Below are 26,542 nucleotides of genomic sequence, written 5' to 3'. Positions count from 1 at the left end.
CTTTTATTGGATATTTTTAATTTACATTTCAAATGTTATCCCCTTTCTTGGTTTCCCATCCAGAAACCCCCTATCCCATTCCCCTCTTACCCTGCTTCTGTGAAGGTGCTCCCTCACCCAACCACCCACCGCTTCCTGCCTCCCCACCCTGACATTCCCCTACACTGGGGCATTGAGCCTTGACAGGACCAGGGCCTCTCCTCCCATTGATGCCCAGCAAGGCCATCCTTTGCTTCATATGTGCATGGAGCCATAGGTCCATCCCTGTGTACTCTTTGGATGGTGGCTTAGTCCCTTGGAGCTCTGGGGGGGGGTCTCAATGACTTCATGAGATTCTTAGACAAATGGATGGAACTAGAAAATATCATCCAGAGGGAGGTAACCCAGTCACAGAAACACACGCATGGTATGAACTCATTGATAAGTGGGTATTAGCCCAAACGCTCAAATTACCCAAGATACAGTCCATAGACCACAGGAAACTCAAGAAGAAGGAAGACCAAAGTGTGGATGCTTCAGTCCTTCTTAGAAGGGGGAACAAAAATACTTACAAGAGGAAATACAGAGACAAAGTATGGAGCAGAGACTGAAGAAAAGGCCATCCAGAGACTGCCACACATGGGGATCCATCTCATATACAGACACTAAACCTAGACAATATTGCTAATGACAAGAAGTGCATGCTGACAGGAGTCTGATATAGCTGCCTCCTGAGAGGCTCTGCCAGAGCCTGACAAATACAGGGGTGGATGCTCGCAGCCAACCATTGGACTGAGAACAGGGTCCCCAATGCAGGAGTTAGAGAAAGGACTGAAGGAGCTGAAGGGGTTTGCAACCCCATAAGAATAAGAAAAACAATATCAACCAACCTTGTAGTTTATTTAAGACACTAGCTGAATGAAGGTAAAGTGAAAGACTTAATTCTCGTTGAGTCAGTTGGTAGAATATATATATATATATATATATATATATATATATATATATATATATGCATGCCTTTTATTGCAGAACTAAAACCATTCCATTGATAACCACCTTGGATCCAAATGGCACCTTTGAGAAGCAAAAATGTAACCTCTGGGTAAGTTATGTCCTCTGGAAGTTCTATTTTGAGAGCTTTCGGCCTTCTTGTGATGTGATGGGTCGGGTCCACCATCCTGCAGACTCATTTTCTGTTCTTTCATGCGATTACTTGGTCCTTCATTGGAGGGGTATCCGTCAACTTTCAAACTATATGTCCCATCCAGTGTCGATGTCTCAGCTGTAAATCTGTGAGACACTAAGAGGAGGCTCTCAGAGGTATTCTCGGTATAAGAGAGCATCCATATCGACGTCAATTATTGGTGGCCTGGGAAGTTGAACAACCTTAAGGATGTTTGTGCACTGATTTTTAACTCTTGAAACGCCACGGAAGTACCTCTGTGTCTATAGAAAACAACCTAAAGACCCTTGTTTCAAATAACACCCTGTGTGTAGTAGACGCGGACTGTTCCTATGGAAACAGGTTTTCTCTAGTTCGTTCCGCTGCTGCCATCTAGAGCACAAAGGAAGTACAGCAAGCTATAATGCGTCATTTCCCCTACACCCAACCCTGCACCCCTGGGCTGCCTGTAGCCAGTGAGTACGGTCCTGACTCTCTCCTGCCCTTTTTCAGTTTATATTCCAGGGTTCTTGGCAGAAGGATGGATTGATCCTGTCCAACTGAGCACACGCGGGAGCAGAGTGAGCCTGGTGCCCCTCAGTTCTCTCACACCTGCGGCTCCCCTCTCATCACGGATGTGAAGTAGGAAAGAAATAGTTGATAAACTTGAGGTGTGATTCTTAGTGCCCGCCCTGCAGAGTTCCTGTGGAGGCTGAGAGGCACCTGCACCTTTAAGGAGGATTAAAATGTCTTCTTAATGAATTCTCTTACAGGACTGGATTGCTTACCCCTCGAGTACAAAGTGATCTTGGACCCCCCCCACCCCACCCCCTCTATAATACTGTGTTCTGTACTTCCTGCTCCCTTTTTCCACTTAGCTAAATCACCAGGAGTCCTCACTAGAAGCTGGGCAGATGGCCATGGCATCTTCTTGAACTTTTTCCTATCTCCTAATTTGTGAGCCAAGGGAAACTGCATAAAATGCACGGTCTCAGAAATTGTTTTAAACTAATAGAAAGTGAGCTTGTGGGCTTCCATCTCATCTGTTTTTAGGAAGAGACTTCTAGATTGAATACATAAAAACCAATTGGCAATAAAATTATGCGTATGTGAAGTTACATCTCCGTTGCTCCTTATTTTGTGTTGTCTTTAACTCCACCAGTCATGGCACCAAGGAACCTCAAAGTCAATACACAAGAAGCTCCTCCCCAGGGATACCCACCACCCCCTAGAACTTGCTCTAATAGGACATCTGTCCCATTTGGCAGAAGTGATTTAAATTTCTGCTTCCCTCACAAAGGAGGGTGGCTTCCATCTACTGATGTTTGTTGTAGCCCTTACACTGAGTAGACATTTCATGAGCATTGTTAATGAATAAATGAAAACATGAGTTTCTCAGAAGTTTAGTGTGGGATATTACCGTAATAGCATAATTCCAGACCAGTAGGCAGCCGCTTCTGACAGGTGTGTAGTTAGAGTGCTGGAGCCTCTGATCTGTCATTAGCTTCTTTACACCATCCCTGTCATTAGATGGTGTGTTGGACAAATTGTAACAAGATTCTTAAGTGCAGACAAGCCACAGTGCTGAAGTAACACCTCTCTCCCCAGCACGGGGTGGTTAAGCTTACGGCTAGTTGGAGGGAAACCACGCCCATTGTGAACCTAGCAAACAGTAACAGCAATGAGCAGAGTTCTGACCACCACCACAGTAGGTGTGGCAGCCAACTGCAGCCTTAGGACTTGGGTGGCTGAGGCAAGAGGACTGCCAGTGTGAGACCTTCTCTCAGACAACCAAAGCCAAACAGAAAAGTCTAGGCAAACAGGGTCAAATTAAGAACAAAACTAACCACAGGGAGGATTCCAGTTGTAGCTGAGTGGCAAAACTGTGGTTTAGTGCTCATGAGTGCGCGGTGCATGTGGCTTGAGTTTGATCCTCAGCATGGACCCCCACCTCAAAAGGAAGGCACCCTGGGTTGTTGTTACTACTGGTAAGTTACAGTGTCAGATGCTGTGTTAGTGAATGGTCTGTGAGTCAAAGGGACAGAACGGAGATACCGTTCAAGTAGCCGGAATTGTCTATATACCCACCAAATGCCCACAGGAAGACCAGGTGGACCTTAGACTCACTATGCTGCCCAGGCTGGCTCTGAACTCTTGATTCTTTTGTGCTGGGTGGGTGTACTCTCACACCTGGCTAGAACTCAGTACTCACAAAAACTCCCACAGTAGTAACAGGGAACAAAAGTGATGTTAGAAAAATGTGCAGTTGTTATGAAATCTATTATAGCTTAGACATTAAATAACTCCTCTGGCGGACTGTTAGCAGTTCCAGTGGATGACCACCAGAGCCAGTCGCCCTCCCTCCCTCCCTCCCTCCCTCCCTCCCTCCCTTCCTCCTTCCTTCCTCCTCCCTTCTCTTTTTCTTCCTTCCGGTACACTATGAGAGTGGTGTAAGCTGTCACCCTCCATGAGACTGGCCGTTGAGACCCTGTCACTACCCTTAACACACATGTGCTCAGCTATGGCTCCTGCATCTTCTTCCGGTCTTCTTTACTAGATCTGGCTTTTTTTCTTTTCAAACCTGGGTTCTGGGTCAGGTCCTCATGCCTGCGAGGTATGTGCCTCTGACTGAGCCTCTGCCTACCCAGCAGTACCAACGTGGTCACTGTTTCACATCTGTCCATTTATTTACTGTGCGTGTGCCCACAGGCACATGCCATGGATGCTTGTGTGGAGGTCAGAGGACAACTTGTGAGAGTCGGTTCTCGACCTCCACCATGTGAGTTTCAGGGGTGCCCACACCTCCCTGGCCTCATCACCATGATTTTCAAATGGTGAACAATTACAAATATTGAACAAGCACCTGCTGCCTGTTCTCACCTGTTTCCCTTAATTTCTACTCTGTGTTTGAAATGTGCGTCATCATCTGTTATATTCTATAGAAACAATGCCCTAGTTTCCCTGCTAACCAGAAGGTCGACTGCCAGAGAGGGAGCTGCAGGGCTCTGAGCACATTGCTCTCTCACCTCACCCGATGCCCTTCTTTCCTTTTTCTTTTTTTTTTTTTTCGGAGCTGGGGACCGAACCCAGGGCCTTGTGCTTGCTAGGCAAGTGCTCTACCACTAAGCTAAATCCCCAACCCCTACCGATGCCCTTCTTAAGTAATCCCATCCAGTCTTTGAGTCCTACCAGTCCTCTGGCATATAATGCTCAGTCCTGTACTTAGAGCCTCACTTTGCTTCATGCTCATGCAGCTATCACATTTCTTCTAAAATGGCAGAATGTGTAAATGGCTAAATGGCTCTGTGTATATAGGATGTCTCAGTCAGGGTGTCTATTCCTGCACAAACACCATGACCAAGAAGCAAGTTGGGGAGCAAAGGGTTTATTTAGCTTACACTTCCACATTGCTGGTCATCACCAAAGGAAGTCAGGACTGGAACTCACACAGGTCAAGAAGCAGGAGCTGATGCAGAGGCCACGGAGGGATGTTACTTACTGGCCTGCTTCCCCTGGCTTTCTCAGCTTGCTTTCTTATAGAACCCAAGGTCACCAACCCAGGGACAGCATCATCCACAATGGGCTGGGTCCTCCTCCCTTGATCACTAATTGAGAAAATGCCTTACAGCTGGGTCTTATGGAGGCATTTCCTCGAGGGAGGCTCCTTTCTCTGTGATAACTCCTGCTGTGTCAAGTTGACACACAAAACCAGCCCATACGCAGGACCGTGGGCTGCATCCCCTGCTCCTTGACCCAACTCTACCTGGCTTTATCCTGACCATAAATGGTCCCATCTATTGATTGATGGCCTTTCAAATGTGGGTAGTTGATTACTCTTTTTCTTTATCTTCAAATTTTCTAATCTGGAGCCTAGTGAGGTGACTCCCTGGGTGAAGGAGGTACTCGCTGAGAATGCCTGGAACTCCACCTTCACACCTACCAAAAGATCCAGATGCAGAACCACACATCTGTAAGTAATCCAAGCACTCGAAGCCAGCAGGTCAGCTGGCCTGAAGTAGTATACACATGAACAGAAACAAGAAAGACCCTGCCTACACACCACACACACACACACACACACACACACACACACACACCCCACACATCATACACACACACACACAGACACACACACACACACACACACCACAGATAACATATGTTCAGTCCAACCAGCTCTTGACTGAAGTAGAAGTTGAAAGATGTTTGATTCTTTCCTATGCCCTGTGTCCATATTCTGCACAGCACACAGAAACATACTTCTGAATTGTAAATCGCATCCCTCTGTAATCAGTAAAATCTAAACTTCCATGTGAAGTCCACCTCACCCTGCTTCTCAATCCTAAAGCCTTTCTGTGCAAGTTCATTCTGCACTAGGTTTTGACCTCATTTTTCCTTTCAATGGAAACTCAGCTTACATAATATTTGAGCCATAGAAATCTGAAACCAGGGCTGGCAGAGGTGGGGGGGTGGGATGAGATGCTCCGTGCCTAGAACCCATGGAAAACATTGTGCATGCTGGCACACGCCTGTAATCCCAGCAGCAAGGTGGAGAGTCAGGTGGCTCTCAACGGCTTCCTGGCCAGGCAGCCTGGCCTACTTGGCGATTTTTGGATCAGGGAGAGAAAATAAGTACCTAAGGCTGACATTGTCCTCGGCCTCCACATGCATGTGCATACACATGTACCCATAGGAACACACATACATAGATACACAGTGCAAATCTGTCATCACCTGTCGCGTTGGTTAATTATATTTTTATTACCTCATTAACACACATATTTTGTCTCCTCTATGAGAAGATGTAAACACCAAGACTCCACGGTCCTCTGTGCTTGCTTGGGAAGGTATGTGATGGTGTCATCCATGGCTATGGTGGCACTCAGTGAATTCTGTTAGTGGATGAACGGCTTTCCCAAGACCCCCTGGAATTCACTGTGCTGTGTGCACATGTCTGTGTCATAACCATCTTATTAAATGGAGATTGTTTCTATTTTTTAATTATTTTATTTACTTACATTCCAAATGCTGTCCCCTCCTAGTCCCCCCTCCCAGAGTTCTTCACTCTGTCTCCCTCCCCTTTACCTCTAGGAGGGTGCTCCCCGACCTCTCCCACCCCCTATTCCCCACATCCCCCTTCCCCTGGGGCATCAAAGTGCTCTTTGGTTGGTGGGTCAGTCTCTGAGAGCTCCCAGGGGTCCAGGTCACACAGCTGGTAGGAATTGTTTTTAAAGTGAAACTTCTTTATTGTGAAACCTTAAACAAAAGCACCCAGCATTAAGAAAGTACAAGGGGAGGGGCAGGAGAAATGGCTCAGTGACCGAGCATGTGGCCAGCTCTTGCAAAGGGCCACACCTCACTCACAACCACCTATAACTCCAGCTCCATAGTTCTAAGGTCCTCTCTGGTCTTCCTGTGATGCACATAAACCCATGCAAGTACACACACGTATGCATAAATTAACTTTTGAGTCTTTAAAATGTATTTTTAAAGGGAAAGTAAAATGACTCTCAATCTCACACAGAGATGTGGACGTGTTTTACTACAATTAGCACAGTTAGAAACCTCACATATGCTGCTTTGTTCGGTTGTTGCATTATGTTCTTGGGATAAATTCCCAGATATAGGATTGCCCAGCCAGGATGTCACTCATTTGATTTGGGAAGTGGGCGGGGGAAGATAGCTCAGTGGTCAGGGGTTCTTGTCCATTCCCAGCATTCAGAGACTTACAGTCCCTTGTAAGTCCAGTCCCAGGGCACACAGTGCCATTTTCTGACCATCAAGAGTACCAGGTATGCAGACATATATGCAGGCAAAACACAGTACATGAAATCAAAACCAAACCAAACCAACCGTTTCTGGATTTTCCTTATAATTTCAACTCCGGAGTTTGCAGATGCTTCTAAGCACGTGCACACGTTCCCTCTCTCCAGACGTATCCGGATATATTTATCTTCCAAGCAAGTGACAAAGCTGTCATCGTAGAGACAAATAAAAAGTATGTCTCTGATCGTTTAGTTTCACCATGCTTCCTGCTGAGGTGGACAGTACTGTGGTTCTGTGGCGAGCTGGTGTTTCACACTTTGTGTAGTAAAAGGAAAGGAACACAATTTAGTCCTATGTGGTCTGGATGTGTGACGGAAGTCATCTCTTTCTTGTATTGATTTATAAGGATTCTTCATGGATTCAAATATCCTGCTTCTCTATAATGCTCTCTATCCTGCTTCACACATACTTTCTACTTGTTTTTCTTTTTTCTGGAATCTTATGATACATCTATTCTGCACATAAAATAAAATACTAAAAGTCAAATACTATTTTAATACTATTCCCATTGCATGCTATTAGATGTCTTCCCTTTGTCTCGATTCTTATTCCCTGGATATCACATGAAGCTTGGGAGAGCCAGCCTGGGTATGTCACTTTTCCTCATCTGCATATTTAGTCTCTCCAGATACACCTTTACACTATGACTTATTTCTCTAGTCCCTTTCTGGGGACTTGTGTATCTTAATATGTTATTAGAAAAATGGTATAATCAATAATAGTGCACAGTGTCTTTGGCCCACTCACAGACATGCCTCTAGGGCATGTTCATGGGATGGAGTAGCGCACTACTGACTCAGAGGATAACAGTTTGCTCTTATGCAATTGAGCCATGTTAGATCTTCCAGTCAGCCTTGACTGTCCTTACCGCATCTTCAACAGCAGGCGAATGTCAGATAAAGAGAAAGCAAGCATTATTCCCACAGTTGAGATATTTATATGCACTCGTAAAAACTGCTTGCCTGGGGAGATTACACAATAGAAGCACTTGCTGTCCAACCCCTAGCACCAACGTTCTATCACCAGAGTCCTCACAAAACAAAACAAAACAAAACAAAACAAAACAAAACAAAACAAAACAGGAGAGTTGTCCTGATGTTTGTGGGCCAGCCATTTTGGAGAAGCAATAGAAGCAGCAGAAACAAGATCCTTCAGCAGGAAGGTAGGAGGGGAGGGCTGCGCCTATGAGTTGTGCAGCGAGCTACACATGCACACTCTGGATGTGCACACATGGGATGTGCATACTCTGGTATAGGCATGCTTGGACTCACATACGTGTGCACATGAGCACACACATGCACATGCAAGTATTTTCCTGAATTTTTTTACTCATTTTCTTATTGAGTTATAGATCCTTAATACATACTTTGAAATATAACCTTTTCCTTGATGTGAGCGAGTGGGTTTTTCCATTTGCTGTTGATGGCTCATTTACTTTGCCTGTGTTCTTTTTTCTGTAAGTAATTTTTAAAAAAAATTGACATTGGACAACTCTGTTGGGGTTCAGGAACCACCACACAAACTGTATGACCACTGATCTTAGTTAAGCAAAAATATTTTATTGAATGCATACCCTAATACTAGTCAGACCAGGGACATAGCTCAAAACTATGACAATGGATATCTTTTTCTGTCAGCTTATAAAGGAAAAAACCCCAGTGAGTTCATAAGCAGGTGTGGGAAGTGCTGCTTGGTGGTCAGCTCTGACTCAAGATATTTAAGACATAACAGTTCACATTGACCTCTGACTTGATGGGTCCTACATAAAACTTTGTGGGATTTCTTAAGATTAGCAAACCTCATACAGAACATTCAGAATATATAGAACAAAACAGGGTGTGTACGTGGTCAGCACGTCCTTGCTCTGAGCCAAGTCACGTCTCAGTGTCAACGATGACAGGCATGGTATAGCAACAACATAAAATAGCTGGCAGGCAGGGAACAAGATGGCTACAGCTGTTCTGAGGGTGGGGGGAGGAGTATCTGACTACAACACACAACTCATTGCTTTTCCTTTAGAAATTTTGGGGTTTTGTAAATATGAAGGCCATCTTTGTTTTACAGCTTTGGGGAGCATGGCAATGGGGTCTTATTTCTATGCTGATGTCTGACATTTAAGCCTCTGACTCTCTGGGATCTCTTTCCAACTAAGGAGCAATGACAAACTGACTTACTCCACATCTGCATGGGCACTCAAGGGCTTGGTGCTCCAGCTTTAAGCTAATGACTAATGTGCCTCTGACGTCAGACTGTGTTTTATGCTTTTGCTTGTGTTTCTGGGCTCCTCTGTCTAGTCATTCACAGTCCAACATTACTGTTTCATAGATTTGCCTGCCTCTGCTTTCCTGAGTTCTGTGATTAAAGGCATAAGTCACCATGACTGATATGTATGATTTTCAGTATTTGCCATTGTTATAGGTATAAGTTATTTTTATTTTGCATTTTCAAGAGGAATAGGGTGGAGTAAGATAAACATTACTACTATATTTATGTTTAAAAATGTAATTGAGGACTGCAGAGACGGCTCAGCAGTTAAGAGTGCAGTGTGAACATGGTTGAGCATGTGTCCTGGTATAGTGGGGCATCTTTTGGGTTTAAGCCCAGGAGTGGTATAGCTGGGTCTTGAGGTAGAACTATTCCCGTTTTCTGAGACCTCGCTAATATGATTTCCAGAGTGGTTGTATAAGTTTGCATGCCTACCAGCAATGGAGTAGTGTCCCCCTGGCTCCAGCATGTGTTGCTGCTTGAGATTTTGATCTTAACCATTCTGACAGGTACAAGATGGAATCTCAGGGTCGTTTTGATTTGCATCTCCCTGGTGACTAAGGATGTTGAATATTTCTTTAAGTCCTTCTCAGCCATTTGAGATTCCTCGGTTGAAAATTTTCCGTTTAGCTCTGACTCCAGTTTTTAAAAATTGGGTTATTTGGTTTGCTGGTGTTAATCTTGAGTTCTTTATATAATTTAGTTATTAGCCCTCTGTCCTATGTAGGGTTGGTGAAGATCTTTTCCTATTCTGTAGGCTGCTGTTTTGTCCTTACAGTGTCCTTACAGAAGCTTTCAGTTTCATGAGGCCCTGTTTATTAATTGTTGATCTTAGTCCCTGGGCTATTAGTGTTCTGTTCATGAAGTTGTCTCTTGTACCAGTGCTTTCAAGACTATTCCTCATTTTTTTCTTCTATTAGATTTAGTGTTTCTGGTTTTATGTTGAGGCCTTTGATCCACTTGGACTTGAGTTTTGTGTAGCATGATAAATATGGACATATTTGCATTCTCCTACATGAAGACATCCAGTAAGACCAGCACCATTTGTTGAAGATGCTTTATTTCTTCCATTGTGTGGTATTGGCTTCTTTGTCAAACTCCAGGTGTGCATATGTATTTGGGTTTGTTTCTGGCTCTTTGATTTGATTCTATTGATCATCCTGGCTGTTTTTATACCAATACCATGCAGTTTTTATTACTATTGCTCTGTAGAACAACTCGAGGTCAGGGATGGTGATACCTCCAATGGTTCTTTTATTGTATATGAGTGTTTTTCTTACCCTGTTTTTTTCTGTATTATGCTGAGAATTGTTCTTTCAAGGTCTATAAAGAATTGTGTTGGAATTTTGATGGGAATTGCATAGTTCTACCTTAAGACCCAGCTATATCACTCCTGTGCATATACCCAAAAGATACTACTCCATACCACAAGGACACATGATCAACTATGTTCATAGCAGCATTATTCAAAATAGCCAGGAACTGGAAACACCCCAGATGTCCCTCAACTGAGGAATGGATTAAAAGAATGTAGTTCATTTACACAATGGAATACTACTCAGCTATTAAAAACAAGGCATCATGAAATTTGCAGGCAAATGGATGGAACTAGAAAATATAATTCTGAGTGAGGTAATCCTCACTTGGATCCAAAAGGACATGCATGGTATGTACTCACTTATAAGTGGATATTAGCCATAAAATACAGGATACCCACACACCACTCCACAGACCCAAAGAAGCCAAATAATAAGGAGGTCACAAGGGAGGATGGTTGGATCTCATTCAGAAGGAGAAATAGGATAGTCATCAGAGGTGGATGGATGGAGGGAACTGGATGGGAGAGGATATCTCCCCATCTACATCTAAAATGTGCCAGAGACCTGGGATGGAGAAGGCTCCAAGGAGTCTGTGAGGGTGACGATAGCTAAGACTCCTAACAGTGGGAGATGTGGAGCCTGAAGTGGCCACCTCCTGTAGACAGCAGGACTCTCAGTGGAGGAATAAGGACACCAATCCACCCACAAAACTTTCAACCCGAAATTAGTCCTGCCTACAAGAAGCACAGGGATTAAGAGGGAGCAGAGACTGAGGGAATGGCCAACCAATGACTGCCCCAACTTGAGAACCATCTCATGCGCAAGAACTAATCCCCGACACTATCAATGATACTCTGTTATGCTTGCAGACAGAACCCCAGCCTAACTGTCCCCTGAAAAGCTTCACCCAGTAGCTGATAGACACAGATGCAGAGACTCAAAGTCAAACATTAGATGGATCTCAGGAAGTCTTATGGAAGAGTTGGGAGAAGGATTGAGGAACCCCAGGGACTCCAGAAGACCTACAGATTCAACTAACCTGGACCCTTGGGTACTCCCAGAGACTGAACCACCAACCAAAGAGCATACATGGGCTGGACCTAACCTACCCTCCCTGCCCCCTACATATGTGGTAAATGTGTTGGTTGGTTTTCATGTGAATCCCCCAACAACTAGAGTGGGGTTTACCCTGACTGTTGCCTGCTTGTGGATTCTGTTCTCCTAACTGAACTGCCTTGTCTCGCCTCAGTGGGAGAGGATACGCCTAATCCTGCAGTGACAGTGCCAGGGTGGGTTGATATCAAGGAGGGACCTCCCCTTACTCAGAGGTGAAAGGACAGAAGGGATGAAGGAGAAGCTGTGTGTGTGTGTGGGGGGGGAGGACTGAGGAGGGAGCTTCGATCCTGACATAAAGTGAATACATAAATAAATTAATGGAAAGGACTTAAGTTCCATTTTGAAAACCCATGTTGGGCAACTTATAACTGCCCATAACTCCAGATCAGGAAATGTGGCGCCATGTTCTGATTTCTTCGTGCACCTGCACTTACGTGCATCCCCCTCCCCCCGTATAAAAAAGTAAAACAAAAACAAACAAACAAAAAAACTGAAAAAAGAGAAGGAGCCGGTTTACTCTGACCAGCAAAATCCTCTGTAAGTAACAGAAACTCAACAGGAAACTGTGGGACTTAACAAAGATGTGGTGTGTATTCCACTGTCTGTGCTCTGTAACACAAGTGTGGTGTGTGACCCTCTGTGCTCTGTAACACATATGTGGTGTGTAACCCTCTGTGCTCTGTAACACAGCTGTGGTGTATAACCTTCTGTGCTCTGTAACACAGGTGTGGTGTGTGACCCTCTGTGCTCTGTAACACAGCTGTGGTGTATAACCTTCTGTGCTCTGTAACACAGGTGTGGTGTGTGACCCTCTGTGCTCTGTAACACAGGTATGGTATGTGACCCTCTGTGCTCTGTAACACATATGTGGTGTGTGACCCTCTGTGCTCTGTAACACAGCTGTGGTGTGTAACCCTCTGTGCTCTGTAACACAGCTGTGGTGTATAACCTTCTGTGCTCTGTAACACAGCTGTGGTGTGTGACCCTCTGTGCTCTGTAACACAGGTGTGGTGTGTGACCCTCTGTGCTCTGTAACACATATGTGGTGTGTGACCCTCTGTGCTCTGTAACACAGGTGTGGTGTGTGACCCTTTGTCTGTGCTCTGTAACACAGGTATGGTGTGTGACCCTCTGTGCTCTGTAACACAGGTGTGGTGTGTGACCCTCTGTGCTCTGTAACACAAGTATAGTGTGTGACCCTCTGTGCTCTGTAACACAGGTGTGGTGTGTGACCCTCTGTGCTCTGTAACACAGGTGTGGTGTGTGACCCTCTGTGCTCTGTAACACAGGTGTGGTGTGTGACCTTCCACCTACATTCTGATCCTGTGTATTGCTCCATATTGTATTTTTCATGTATCTTCTCAAGACAAAAGTCCAGCCCAGGATCATATTAATTATGTATTCTTGATCATTGATGGCCCACCTCTCCATCATCTTCGTTTATATTAACAGATTTAAAGACTATGCATTACTTTTAATTTTTTCATTTATTTAAAATAGATTCTTTTCTCATACAGTATTTCTTGATTATAGTTTCCTCTCCCTCTACTGTCCCCAGTACCTACCCACATCCCCTTTCCTCTAGATTCACTCCCTTTCTGTCTCTCACTAGAAATGAATGGGCTTCTGGGAGAAAACAACCAAAGGTGACAAAACAAAATATATTAAGATCGAAGACCATTGCACCAAAGCTTGACAAGGCATCGCAACAGAAGGAAAAGTCCTAAGAACAAGTACCAGAATCAGAGACCCACTTGTCCACTCATTCAAGAACCCCATGAAAACACTAACCTGAAAGCCGTAATACACACACAGAGGATTTGGTGAAGACCTGAGTGGGCCGTGTGCTTGCTGCTTCAGTCTCTGTGAGCTCGTATGAGCCTTGATCATTTGATTTAGAGGCCTTGTTCTCCTCATGTCTTCTATCCCCTCTGGCTCTTACACTCTTTCTGCCTCCTCTTCCATGGGGTTCCCTGAGCTCTGAGGGGAGGGATTTGATAAAGACTCCATTTGGAGGTTTGTGTTTCAGTGTTTAAAGGATTCTCTCTCTTTCTCTCTCCATAGTTCCTGGCTCTGTGGGTCTCTGTATTTTTTTCCCATCCACTGCAGAAGAAGGCCTCTCTGATGATGACTGAATAAGACACTGATCTATGAATACAACTGAATAACATTAGGAGTCATTTTATTGTTACTTTTTGTTGTTGTTGTTGTTGTTGATGATGATGATGTTAGACCAGTAGTACTTGGTTTTACCCTAGGTCTCTGGGTTATCTAATCACTGGTTCTTGGTTACTCAAACAGTATGTGGTATGGATTCCATCTCCTGGAGTGGGCCTTAAGTCACATCAGACATTGGTTGGTTACTCCCACAAGTTCTGTGCCACCATTGCCTTAGCAGATCTTGCAGGCAGGATGGGTTGTAGGTCAAAGGTTTTGTGGTTGGGTTGGTGCTTATGTTTTTCTTTTGGTGGCATGTAGAGTACCTGTCTACACCACAGGCAGAGTAGAGGTGAAGGTGCCATGTAGTCTCCAGCTCAATTTCTCCATGTTCAGTGAGTCGTATAGATGCTGACCTCCACAATGCGGCCGCAGAAGTCATTTTCCAGAGAGCAATCCATTGTTTTAGCAACAGAAAGGGTTGTTTGGGGATTTTCATGGGACCCTTTAGGCCAACATATCAATTGAATGCAGCCCAGTCTTAGTACTGGAAGACTTGTTGGGTGACGAGAGATGACCAGTTGGGACTCTGCCACCCCCATAGTTAAGAGACATCATTAGGACTCTCTTCATATATTTTAGGGAATTTCCACTGTACTTTGTTTCCATACCATCCCTCAAATGCCCATCAATTCTAAGTGTCTTTCCCCACAATCTCTTCCCCATTCCCCTCCCCACCTGATCCTCTGATTTCTGTCCTGCCCGAGACTCTAGTGTTTCTATAAAATCGATTCTATTTTTCCCACACAGGAGATATCCCTAGTTCCTTCCTCTATACCTGGCCCCTCTGGGTCTATGGATTGTAGGTTGAATATCACTTATCTAATGGCTAATATCCACATATAAGTGAATTATACCATATTTATCTTTCTGGATTACTGAGGATAATATTTTTCTGGTTCTATCCATTTGCTTAGAAATTTCATGATGTATATATACAGCCACCCAATTAGACAAGATGGATGAAGCAAAGAAGTGCAGGCCGACAGGAACCGGATGTAGATCTCTCCTGAGAGACACAGCCAGAATACAGCAAATACAGAGGCGAATGCCAGCAGCAAACCACTGAACTGAGAATGGGACCCCCGTTGAAGGAATCAGAGAAAGGACTGGAAGAGCTTGAAGGGGCTTGAGACCCCTTATGAACAACAATGCCAAGCAACCAGAGCTTCCAGGGACTAAGCCACTACCCAAAGACTATACATGGACTGACCCTGGACTCTAACCTCATAGGTAGCAATGAATATCCTAGTAAGAGCACCAGTGGAAGGGGAAGCCCTTGGTCCTGCTAAGACTGAACCCCCAGTGAACGTGATTGTTGGGGGGAGGGCAGCAATGGGGGGAGGGTGTGGAGGGGAACACGCATAAAGAAGGGGAGGGGGAGGGGTTAGGGGGATGTTGGCCCGGAAACCGGGAAAGGGAATAACATTCGAAGTGTAAATAAGAAATACTCAAGTTAATAAAAAAAAATGTGAATTAAAAAAAAAAGAAATTTCATGATGTCTTTTTCTTGTTTTGCTTTAAACAGCTGAGCAAACACTCCATTGTGTAAATACACCATATTTTCTTCATCTATTCTTTTGTTGAGGGACATTCATGTTGTTTCCAACTCCTGGCTGTTATGGATAGAGCAGCAGTGAAGATGGATGAGCTAGTGTCCATGGATGGTAGGGTGAAGTGTGCTTTGGGTGTATGCTCAAGACTGGTACAGCTGGATCTTGAGGTAGATTGATTCTCACTTTCTCAGGAGCCACCATCTTGATTTCCACAGCGGCTGTACAAATTCTCACTATCACTCTATCTCACTATGGATGAGTGTTACTCTTATTTCATATCCTTGCCAGCAGGAGGTATTACTTATGTTATCTATCTTAGCTATTTTGGCAAGTGTGAGACAGAATCTCAAAGTAGTTCTGATTTGCATTTCCCTGATGGCTGAGGATGTTGAACATTTATTTAAGTGTTTCTCAGTCATTTGATTTTCCTCTACAGATAATTCTTTTTTTTTTTAGACCTGTACCCCAATTTTAATTGGATTATTTGGTTTTCTGGTATTTAGTTTCTTAAATTCTTTATATATTTTGGATACTAGTCCTCTATTGAATGTGGAGTCAGTAAATATCTTTTCCCATTCTGTAAGCTGCCATTTTGTCCTGTTGACAGTTTTCTTTGCCTTACAGAAGCTTTTCAGTCTTGTGTTCCCTTGATAACCTTCAGTTGTCTTGTTTCTCTAGCTAGAACTTCAAGTACTACACTGAATAAATATGGAGAGAGTGGACAGCTTTGTCTTTTTCCTGATTTTAGTGAATTGCTTTGTGTTTCTTTCCATTTAAGTTGATGCTGATACCCTTGTTGAAAGCTGCCTTTACTGTGCTTAGATATGTCTCTTGTATCTCTAATATCTCCAGGACTTTTATTGTAAAGGGGTGTTGGATTTTGTCAAAGGTCTCTTCTGCATCTAATGAGACAAATGTATTTTCTTTCAGTTTGTTTATATGGGGGATTACATTTATTGATTTTCATATATTGAACCACCCATGCATCTCTGGGATAAGTGTGCTTAATCATGGTGATTAAAAGTCTTTGTGATGTGATCTTGGATTTTTGTTTGCAAATATTTTACTGAGTTTTTTTGCATCTATGTCCATAAAGGAAATGGGACTGTAATCTTCTTTGTTGCATCTTTCGTGGTTTTAGTATCAGGGTAACTGTGGACTCATAGGATGAATTGGGCAATGTTCCTTCTGTTTCATTTTGAGGAATAATTTGAGGAGTGTTAGCATTAACTCTTCTTTGAAAGGCTGGTGGAGTTCTGTGATAAAACCATCTGGCCCTGGTCTTCTTTTGGTTGGAAGACTTTTAATGACTTCGTCAATTTCAGAGGGGGTTATTTTACTACTCAACATTGCTTATATGATTCTGATTTAACTTTGATTAGTGATATCTATCAAGAAAAGTATCCATTTCTTTTAGACTTTTCAATGTGGAGTATGCAATATTGATTTTAAAAGTATATCCTTATGATTCTCTATTTCCTCTGTGCCTGTCACTATGTTCCATTTTCCTTCTCTGATTTCATTAATTTGTATATTCTCTCTCTGCCTTTTAGTTGGTTTGGATAAAGTTTTTAGTTGTTTACGGTGGAGCTGGCTGAAGCTAAACTATTCTTTGTCATGTGATTGTTTGTGGTAAGTGCATATGTGTATTTGTGTTCACATATATGTATATTAATGTGTGTGTGCGCATGTGGAGGCCAGAGGTTGACAGTTTTGTCTTTCTGGATGGCCTTTCCACTTTATTGACTGAGGTGAGCTCACTCATTGAACTGAGCCTGTCATGTTGACCAGTTTAGTTACCCAGCTTTCCCTGGGATTCTTGTCTCCACCTCCCAAGCATTGACTGACATTTATGTGCATACTGGGGATTCGAACTCTGGTCCTCACACTTGCACAGTGTTTATCTTACCAACTGAACCATCTCCTCAGTTTTTAATGTACTTATGACAACTTGACAAGCAGCAGGAAGTACTTATCCCTCTTTGGGACTGGTGATGGTACTAGGAAGCCACTGCCTCACTTCTCAGAGTTGGAGCTGTTTCGGTGTGTGGCATAGGTTCAGGATAAAGTTCCATTTATTCCACCAGTACTCAATGGCCTCATCACCATCACCACAGTGATCTGGAGTGACACGTGTTCACATATATGTTCACACATGTGTGTACTGTGTTGTTGACCTACTGGTCTGCTTCTCTATCAACAGTAACATGGCCTTAATCCCAAGCCTTTTTAATGGCTTGCTATTTCAAAAAGCAAATACACTATGTTCTTTTTGGAAGTGTGCATGCTGATCTCTCTCTTTTTTTTTTTACATACTTCTATATTAAATTTAGATGCAGCCTATCAAAATTCACAAAAGATGGGATTTTAATTGTTTTCTATTTAATGCATAAATTAACTGAAGAAAAACCATATCCCACTTGAGTACTCTACTCAATGAACATGGTATATCTCTCTATTTAGGCCTTCTTTTAATGATGCTTAATAAAGTTTTATAGTTTTCTCCACAGCAGTCTCAAATCTGTTTGTCCTAGGCTCTAGGCCAGTCCTGTGCTATCACAAGTACCTGTTGAAGGCATACAGGATTACTATACTTTTTTTCTATAAATAGATTTCATTTCTACTAGCTTCACAAAACTGCTGATCTAAAATCTCCTGCTGCTAACTTTCTGTTTTATAATTGTATCTTCTGTAAATAACAAGAACCTAGGATTTTAGATTTTTCCCCCCATTTTGAAACAATTAACCCTCAATTCCTTCAAGTGCTTTTCTGTGGAGCCTGGGGCATTTATACAGTATCAGACTGAACCTGTAGGCCTTGCTCTTGGTCCCAGAGGGAAAATTGAGGACACTATGCATGGGTGGAGACCTCTGTAATCTCAGAACTCTGAAGGCAGAGACCGGCAGATTGTGAATTTGGACCATTCTAGGCTACATAATGAGATCCATCCTATTCCCCCTTCCCCAAACAAAACAAACTAAAATGAAATCTAAACACAAAGGAAAGACAGAGATGTGCTTTATTGTCTACAACAGCTGATTTGTTGGTTAATACTCTTTATTAGGTCAAAGAGGTCCTTCAGTTCTCATCTATGATGCATTTTATCATAGCCAGATGTTGAATTCCAAGACCTGTCTTCTGCATGTGTATAGGGGCTGTTCTGGTGCTCCCTTCAGCAGGGTGTAGCTCAGTCACATCCTCACTCTGTAAGCACAAGATTCTGCTTCAATCCCAGCACCAGAGAGCAGTGCTGTTCCTCCCTCCCGCTCTCTTCTCTGAGTATGGGGGTTTTGCCTGCATGTACATTTGTGCAACACATGCATGCAGTACCATCGGTGTCCAGAAGGGTGCATTAGAGCCCCTGGAGCTAGATATAGGTTGAGAGCCACATGTGGGTGCTGGGAATCTAACCCGGGTTCCCAGCAAAAACAGCCACTCAGTAGCTTAACCACTGAGTCATCTCTCCAGCCCCTCTGTAAACTTATATTAATTAATTTTAAGCTGAAGTGATCTTACATTCTGTAGTGAATGCAGCCTAGACATGGAAAGTCATCCTTTAACAAATATTAATGGCCTTGTCTTGACGATGTTTGATTTAGGAATTTACACCTATCATGTGACAGGACACAACTCGATACTACGTCATTAGAAAAACAAAAATGGCACCAGCCAGGCACAGTGCTGCTCTTAGTTTTCCTGTTCCACTGTTTGAAATGAAATTTTGGCTTAAATATTCATTCTATTATTAGGTGTGACTCTTTGACATAAGAAAAAACTACAACCAAAGAACACTGTTTAATTTACTTGTAGAACGAAATCAAGGAACACCAGAGGAGATGCCCCTGAAGTGGTCTCACAGCTCCTATAGAGCTGTAGGCCATGGCATAGGAAATACTTTAGTCATTGGCGGTCTGGCCAAGAAGGAAACTCCCTACAAAGTGAAGCCATGTTTTTATTTCATATGTGAGGACCAGAAATAGGCTTTTTTTTTTTGAGCCCTTGATGTGTGCATTTTAGAATGAATAAATGTTGTGGATTTGTTTTTCTGACTCTGACTTGCTGTTAGTTTGTGTAGGGCAAAGTGGCAGAGTGGAAAATGGAGTGGCCAACCCAAGGCCTATAGCTGTCTAGCATTAAGAGAGTTTATGCTGGGTCCTAATGGGCCTCACTGGACCATGCGTCTACACTCACTGCTCTTGTTCTGGCTCTGATCCCACTGCCCCATGTTAGATAAACATGGATGAGCTGTAGAATCCAGGAACTGCCAGGGAGGGGAACAAGAACAACCAACCAGTGCAGTGACAGCAGTTCCTGGTATGTTAACCTAACATATGAAATTCCACCGCCAAAATAATAAAAAAATTAAAAATAAGTTTCTTCAGAAAGAGGTAGAAAGAAACTTAGCAGGTTAAAGTGCTTGCAACCAGGCCGACAATCTAAGTTTGATTTTTAGAACACACAAAAGAGCGTGTAGGGAGCCCCAAGCATTTGTAGCAGACGTGTGCTGCATCTTCATGTGGGTCCCCTAACAACTGGAGTGGAGGCTCTCTCTGACTCCTGCCATTGGATCCCCTTTCTCTTAACTTGATTGCCTGGTTGGGCCTCAGTGGAAGAGGATGTGCTTAGGCCTACTGTGACTGCATATCCCAGAGAGGGGTGGTACCCAAGAGGGGCTTCCCATTCTCTGAGAAGGAGAAGGAATACTTAGGGTGGAATTTTAAGGGTGGAACTGGGAGGAAGGGAGGGAGAGAGGGTTGGATTAGGATATAAAGTGAATAAACAAACAAAAACCAAAACAAAAGTAACAGAAAAAGAGAACCAAAACAAACAAACAAACAAACAAAAAAACCCAAAACCAAAACCAAACCAAACCAAACCAAAACAAAACAAAACCTCACGGAATGGAAGAAGAGAACCAACCCCTGCCAGTTGCACTCCGACTTTCACACACACAGTGTCACACAAATGCTCTCCCCATAAGCAAGCAAACAAAATACAATTCTTAAAAACAAATGAGCTAGCAAACCCTTGACTTCGGACATTACTGCCTGTCTTCTGGATCATCTGGGGCTGGGAACTACTTATCTTAAAAATTTAAAGTGTGGGCAGTCGGCTCCAAATAGGACATTTACACGACCTACACACTCCCTTTAAGGTCCAGGGACTGTCACAGAATAGGGGTGACAAGATTGTAAAAGCCAGAGGATGAGGAGTGTGTGAAATCTGCATCTGAACATGCACTCATCAACACAGGGCAGCTGTGGCTTCCTGCACAAGACCTGTGCACGTGTGCGCGCGCGCGCACGCGCACACACACACACACACACACACACACACACACACACACACACACACACACCAAAGACAGTAGAGTAAGATAATCATCAATCACTAGCTACAAAAACTGTGACCCACAGCAGTAACCTGCCAGCAAGATAAACTGGTACGACAGTGACAATGTCATGGTACTAACCAATCACTTTTTCAATTAGCAATAATCACGCCTCGGATAAACCTCATTGACTACAGTACGGTCCCTGAGCAAAGCTAACCAGTCACTTTTTAAAAATGGATTTAAAACTTACTCTATGAGATGGAACCTATACCCGATACTGTTAAAGTGGCCAAAAACCTGAGACTAGATTGGTCCTGAGCCTAGGAGAAAACCTACCACTGTCATTCTGCTAACCGAACCTAGCGATAAAATGGTGAGTCCTAAGGGCAGAGTGCGTCAGTAAACACACATTGGAAAAGTTCCTTCTAGCAGTAGATGGTAATAAATTAACACAGGGACTCACAACTGGACAGTATGCGATGAGAGACTTTGAAGCTCTCAGTTGTGGGCTGATGTTTGTGTACTGTGTGCTCATGTGCTGATTTCTGTACCCAGAGATCTGGGTGTGGTCGGTCGGGACTAGGTATTGTCATTACTGTGAAGCATTTCCTGACTCGGTATTTGTAAAAACATTCTTCTTCATCATCCTCTGATTGATCAATAAAGAGCTGATCAGCTCGTAGCTGAGCAGGAGAATATAAGGCAGGACTTTCATGCCCTGAGAGAAAAGAAAGGTTCTCAGGTGGGCAAGAGAGGAGTGGCCAGCAGGACCGGATGAAGAAGGAGATGCCAGAGGGAGACCAAGATGGCGGGTAACACCACGTGACTGGGACGTGCCTGACAAATAGGCTGGGCCAGCGCAGTCAGGTTAGAGCAGGCCAGTATCTGCCCAGCTATAATGCTTGAAATTTATATATGAAGGTCCTCCATGTCATTATTTGGGAACAAGAAAAGCCCCAGACTTTTACACTTGGTCCTAAATGAGATGTCTTTATCAACCCTCCTAAGGCTCAGACATCTATGTGGAAGAGGAGGCAGAAAGAGTATAAGGACCAGAGATAGTAGACGACTCTGAGCAAACAGAATCTTCTAGACACAACAAGACTGGTACACACACAAACTCACAGAGGCACTGCAGCACACACAAGTCCTGCTCAAGTGCAAACCAGACAAAACCCCAGCCCTGCCTTGGGGAAGTAGGCACAGAGTCCCATCCTCAATGAAGAGTCTCTGCAGTTGATACCTGCTGGGAAAAGAAAATGAGTCTTTTCCAGTGGCGTGACACTAGAGAAGTGGGTCTCACTCAAGGGAAGGCCTCTCACTTGCTGAGCAGAAACTGCCCAACACAAAATCAACTCAAAATTCTTTGTATGCTTTTTGTTTTGTTTTGCTTTAGTATTTTTTGTTTTGTTGACTTGTTGTGATCTTTTTGTTGTTGCTGTTGTTTTTTGAGAGAGAAAGAGAGCATGATGTTGGAAGGTTGGCTGGACCTGGGAGGAGTCGGGGGAGGAAAAAGAACATGATAAAATACATTGTCGTAAAAATAAAAATTTTAGATTAAGATGCTAGAGTAAGAGGAGATTACTCGCAAAGAGGAAGGAGTCACTGAGTGGGAGTGAGTGGGTGACAGATGGTGTTTATCACAACCACAACAAAGAGTAACTAATGTGTCCATTTCAAAGCAAAACAACAGAATGAAACTGGTGACAGTACCTGAGGAATGATACACAAAGTACTCCTCCAGCCTATACACACACATACAAATACACACACTCACACACATATAATATTCACACAAACACACTCCAACACACAGAGACCACATTCACACATATACACGTAGCCATACACACATATACAAACATGCCCATAGACACATACACATGCAAACATACCCATACACACACACTCCAACACACACACACTCATTAACACACACACACTCATTGACACACACATACACATATACCAACACACACATACAATACACTAACACACACTAACACACATCACACACACTCATGCTCACATATACATACACACGCATGCACGCCCGAACGCACCCACCCAGACACATGAACATTCACATACCCTCACAAACAGACAAACAAGCCCCCTCCCTGATCTTGTATGCCCCATTTATCTGAATGCTCCATCTCCCTCATTTATCTGAATCATCTCACTGCAGGGAACTCCAGCCTGGAGCTACACCTGATGGTCTGGGGCCACACTGGCACACAGAAGGTAAGCAAGTCTCTACAGTGGTCTAGTTACTGATGAAACACTCCAGCAGCTGTCCAGGAGCACGCAGGACAGTGACACGTCAGGAAAAATTCGCACCCCTCTGAGTCACCATGGTCACACAGTCCAGCATGGTCCCTGCTCAAGGATCTGGCTGAGTCTGGCTCTGTCTGGTTTTCTGTTTTGGACTGGGTGGATGAAGATATTTTTTCAGAATTATTACAGCAAGTAGCATTTTTTTTTCTTGTTATTAAACTTTCTTGGGTTCTTTACTAAACAGTGGTATCTTCTGGCCACACAAGAATGTTTATTACAACAAGACAGATTCAAAGAATCGTTTGTTCTCCTCAGCTCACATAGTGAATGCAGAGGGTTTTCTTTGCCCTCAAGATGCAGGCTGTGCATCAGGATGTTGCAAATCCTCACTGTGGCTTCAAGTGAAAGGGAAAGTGTTACTTGGTAACACTCATCCGCCTATAGCTTTCTTTCTCCATTGATAAAATGAAAAGATGAAGGAAGGTAAGAGTGAAAACAGTCAGGGAAAAGGAAAAGGACAGACAGAAAAATCATGGTGCCCAATCATTATTTTGACCAACCTGGTCACTTGATGTTAAGAATTCTGATAGAGACACTGATGTGGAGTGAAGGACAATATGTCTCTATTGACAGATTTAGAGCAACTGGGGTAGTGAGTTTGGAGGGGGTTCGAGGACTATCCTGAGCAGTATCTATGTGCATTTCTAAGGAAGGGCAGCTTCTGAGAACAGGGGCCTGTGTAAAAGCTTGTTTAGCTTCTGTGGGCTGCCACCAGGGGGCGCTAGAAAATGTTGATGAAAAGTCCTCGCAAACCTGCTGGCCCAAATCCTCTTCCAGTCTCTTGGCATCTCTGCCCCTTTCCCTTCTCATCTGTAAACTAACAAATATTTACAGCTATCTCTAAATGGAGGACCTAGAGTTTTTGTACTTGATTCTAAATGGGGAGCTCAGTTTTCTAGTTGAAACTGTACTTTAAATTCATTCGGCTTTTTGATATAATGTTATAACAAGATAATGATGCTATGAGAGCTTAATTTTAAAAAGACATAGTTGTTTCTTCTTCTTCTTCTTCTTCTTCTTCTTCTTCTTCTTCTTCTTCTTCTTCTTCTTCTTCTTCTTCTTCTTCTTCTTCTTCTTCTTCTTCTTCTCTTCCTCCTCCTCCTCCTTCTCCTCCTCCTCCTTCTCCTCCTCCTCCTTCTCCTCCTCCTCCTCCACCTCCTCCACCTTCTCCTCCTCCTCCTTCTTCTCCTCCTCTTCCACCTCCTCCTCCTCCTCCTCCTCCTTCTTCTTCTTCGTCTTCTTCTTCATCACCTCTTTTCTTCTTCCTCATCCTTGTCCTCATCCTCCTCGTCGTCCTCCTCCTCCTCCTCCGCCACTTCGTTTTAAGACTGGGTCTCACATACCCCCGGCTGGCCTCAAATTTACTATGTAGCTAAGGATGACCTTGAACTTCTGACCCTCAGCCTCTACCTCTCAAGTGGCTGGATTTCAGAAGTACATCATCGAGCCTGCCTATGTAGTGCTGTCCATTGAGTCCAGGGTTTTGTACATGTTAGGCAACAACTGTAACAACTGCACTGCATCCCCTGCCTGGATCTCCTATCTTTGAGTGCCTGGTAGCACCTGGACTAATCGCTGGGCAGGCAGCCAGGTACTGCCTTTCCATCCCAGTAGAGAACCTCTGTACTACCTGGATTTCTGCTGTGTACCTGATGGAGTCTGTACCGATAGCCAGAGATTAAAAAGCTGGAGGTGGGGTGGAGTCATGAGAAATGACACTGTTGGCACCAGCCAGTACCATCCTGTACTAACCAGCACTACTAGATAATTTGAAATGGAAAAAAAAAATTCCCTCTAACCAGCAGAAATAAGAGAGAAGAGGCTTAAGGAACTAAACGGTGGTCACACACCCCAAAATAACGTGCGGAGACATTGCAGTGGACGCTGTTGTCTTTAAGATTGGGTGCTTACACAGGGGTTGGGGATTTAGATCAGTGGTAGAGCGCTTGCCTAGGAAGCGCAAGGCCCTGGGTTCGGTCCCCAGCTCCGAAAAAAAGAACCAAAAAAAAAAAAAAAAAAAAAAAGATTGGGTGCTTACTGTGAAGGATTGAAACCAAGGTTTGTTTAAATGTAATTACAAGTCTACTAATTAGTTACACATTATGTGTTTTAGTTTTCTTTCTTTATTTTACAAATGAACCAAGGAGAAGCATAAAGATGGCATGTGCTTCCCTTATTTTAGTAAAATGGAAAAAAAGGTAATTATGTATCGGGCTGAAGGTCAGGTAGGCAGGTTTCTTTCCAGAAGGAGTGAAGGAAGGGATGCAGTGGGAACCCAGAGGAGGCCAGCTTTACTTCTTCCATGAAACAGGCTGTAGGCTTGCGCGTGCATAGACAGAGCGTCAGGCAGGGGTGTGAAGGAGGAGATCCTGAGCTTGATACTCAGCCCTGAAGGATAAGTGCGTGGGTGTAAAGAAAGGTCAACGTAATCTTTAGAATTATGCATGGCAAAAAAAAAAAAAAAATGCCAGTCCAGCTTCTACAATGGTATGCCTCCAGCTCTTTTCAATAGAAAATCCTGAAACAAAAGACAGGTGCTACAGACACAGAGACGGGGTTACCACCAGCTTAGGGGTTCAGTAAGCTCCAGGTTCAGCTGAGAGAGAACAAGGAAGGCACCCAATGCTGACTTCTGGCCTCCACATGCACACATCTGCATGGGTGAGTGCCTACCCCCTACTCTCAAACACACAGCCAGATATTGACCAGGTTGACTGTCTGAGGCAAGGCTGGCTATTCTAGCCAAATCTCTGGAGATGCTTGCTTGCTTGTTGAATCAGAAAAAAAAATCTCACAAAATCTCAGACTTGTCCAGTAGTTAAACAAACAAACAAACAACAACAACAAAACCCACAAGTCCTCAGGAGCCATTTCTGATCCCAGGACCCTGCTCCTGGTCTCTAAGTCAGCAATGGATCTCTGTTTCCGTTCCCTTTCTCTCCAGGGCCCCTTGACTCTTCCAAGACTTAGTGCTCCCTGAGGTGGGCTCCCAAAGCAACTCTCAGAAGAGGGCTCTTCCTGGTTCTTTTTCTGTGAGAGGAGAAGATGAATAGCATTTCAGCTCCTCCGATGGACTGTTAAATACACGATCAAAGAGCATGAAAGCCTTCCCCTTGTGGAGCCGAGATAAGAAGGTAGAACTTATTGCCCAAAGAATATTTTCCAATGACTTATTTTTTTCTAGATAAAGTATTATGGGTTTGCTCACAATTTGATTCTCTCTTCGAGTATGCAAAATAAAAAGCTCCACAAAATGGCCACTTAAATTTTTCTTCTTTTCTTTTTTAGATTGCCAATACGCAAAATAGAGACTTCCTTAAGTTTCTTTTATGTAATACCCTGGGAAAGAAATACATGGGGCAGAGCCTATTTACTCTGCTGAAGGCATTGTTTTTATTACATACATGGGAACACTAACCGACCTTTTGC

The 26,542-nt window shown here is 43.6% G+C and overlaps 1 long non-coding RNA gene and 1 pseudogene across 3 annotated transcripts in view; one reads left to right on the top strand and one right to left on the bottom strand.

Moving 5' to 3' along the window:
* LOC108350240 (uncharacterized) overlaps nt 1–2,259 on the top strand; it is an 80,629-nt gene extending 78,370 nt beyond the window's left edge. For 2 of the 3 annotated variants that reach the window (XR_015671537.1, XR_015671536.1), the window contains 2 exons: nt 1,009–1,081; nt 1,655–2,258. This is a non-coding gene — a long non-coding RNA (uncharacterized LOC108350240). Of the gene's footprint in view, nt 1–1,008; nt 1,082–1,654 lie in introns of all 3 variants that reach the window. The other variant, XR_015671534.1, reaches the window with a different exon arrangement.
* An 18,662-nt stretch (nt 2,260–20,921) lies between these two features.
* LOC134486012 (U4 spliceosomal RNA) lies at nt 20,922–20,990 on the bottom strand (annotated as a pseudogene).
* Between the last annotated feature and the right edge of the window lie 5,552 nt (nt 20,991–26,542).

The sequence above is a fragment of the Rattus norvegicus genome, chromosome 2, assembly GCF_021556685.1.
Source record: "Rattus norvegicus strain SHRSP/BbbUtx chromosome 2, alternate assembly SHRSP_T2T, whole genome shotgun sequence".
Taxonomy (NCBI): domain Eukaryota; kingdom Metazoa; phylum Chordata; class Mammalia; order Rodentia; family Muridae; genus Rattus; species Rattus norvegicus.
The sequence above is the reverse complement of the archived record's forward strand: the minus strand, read 5'-3'. Positions and strand labels throughout refer to the sequence as shown.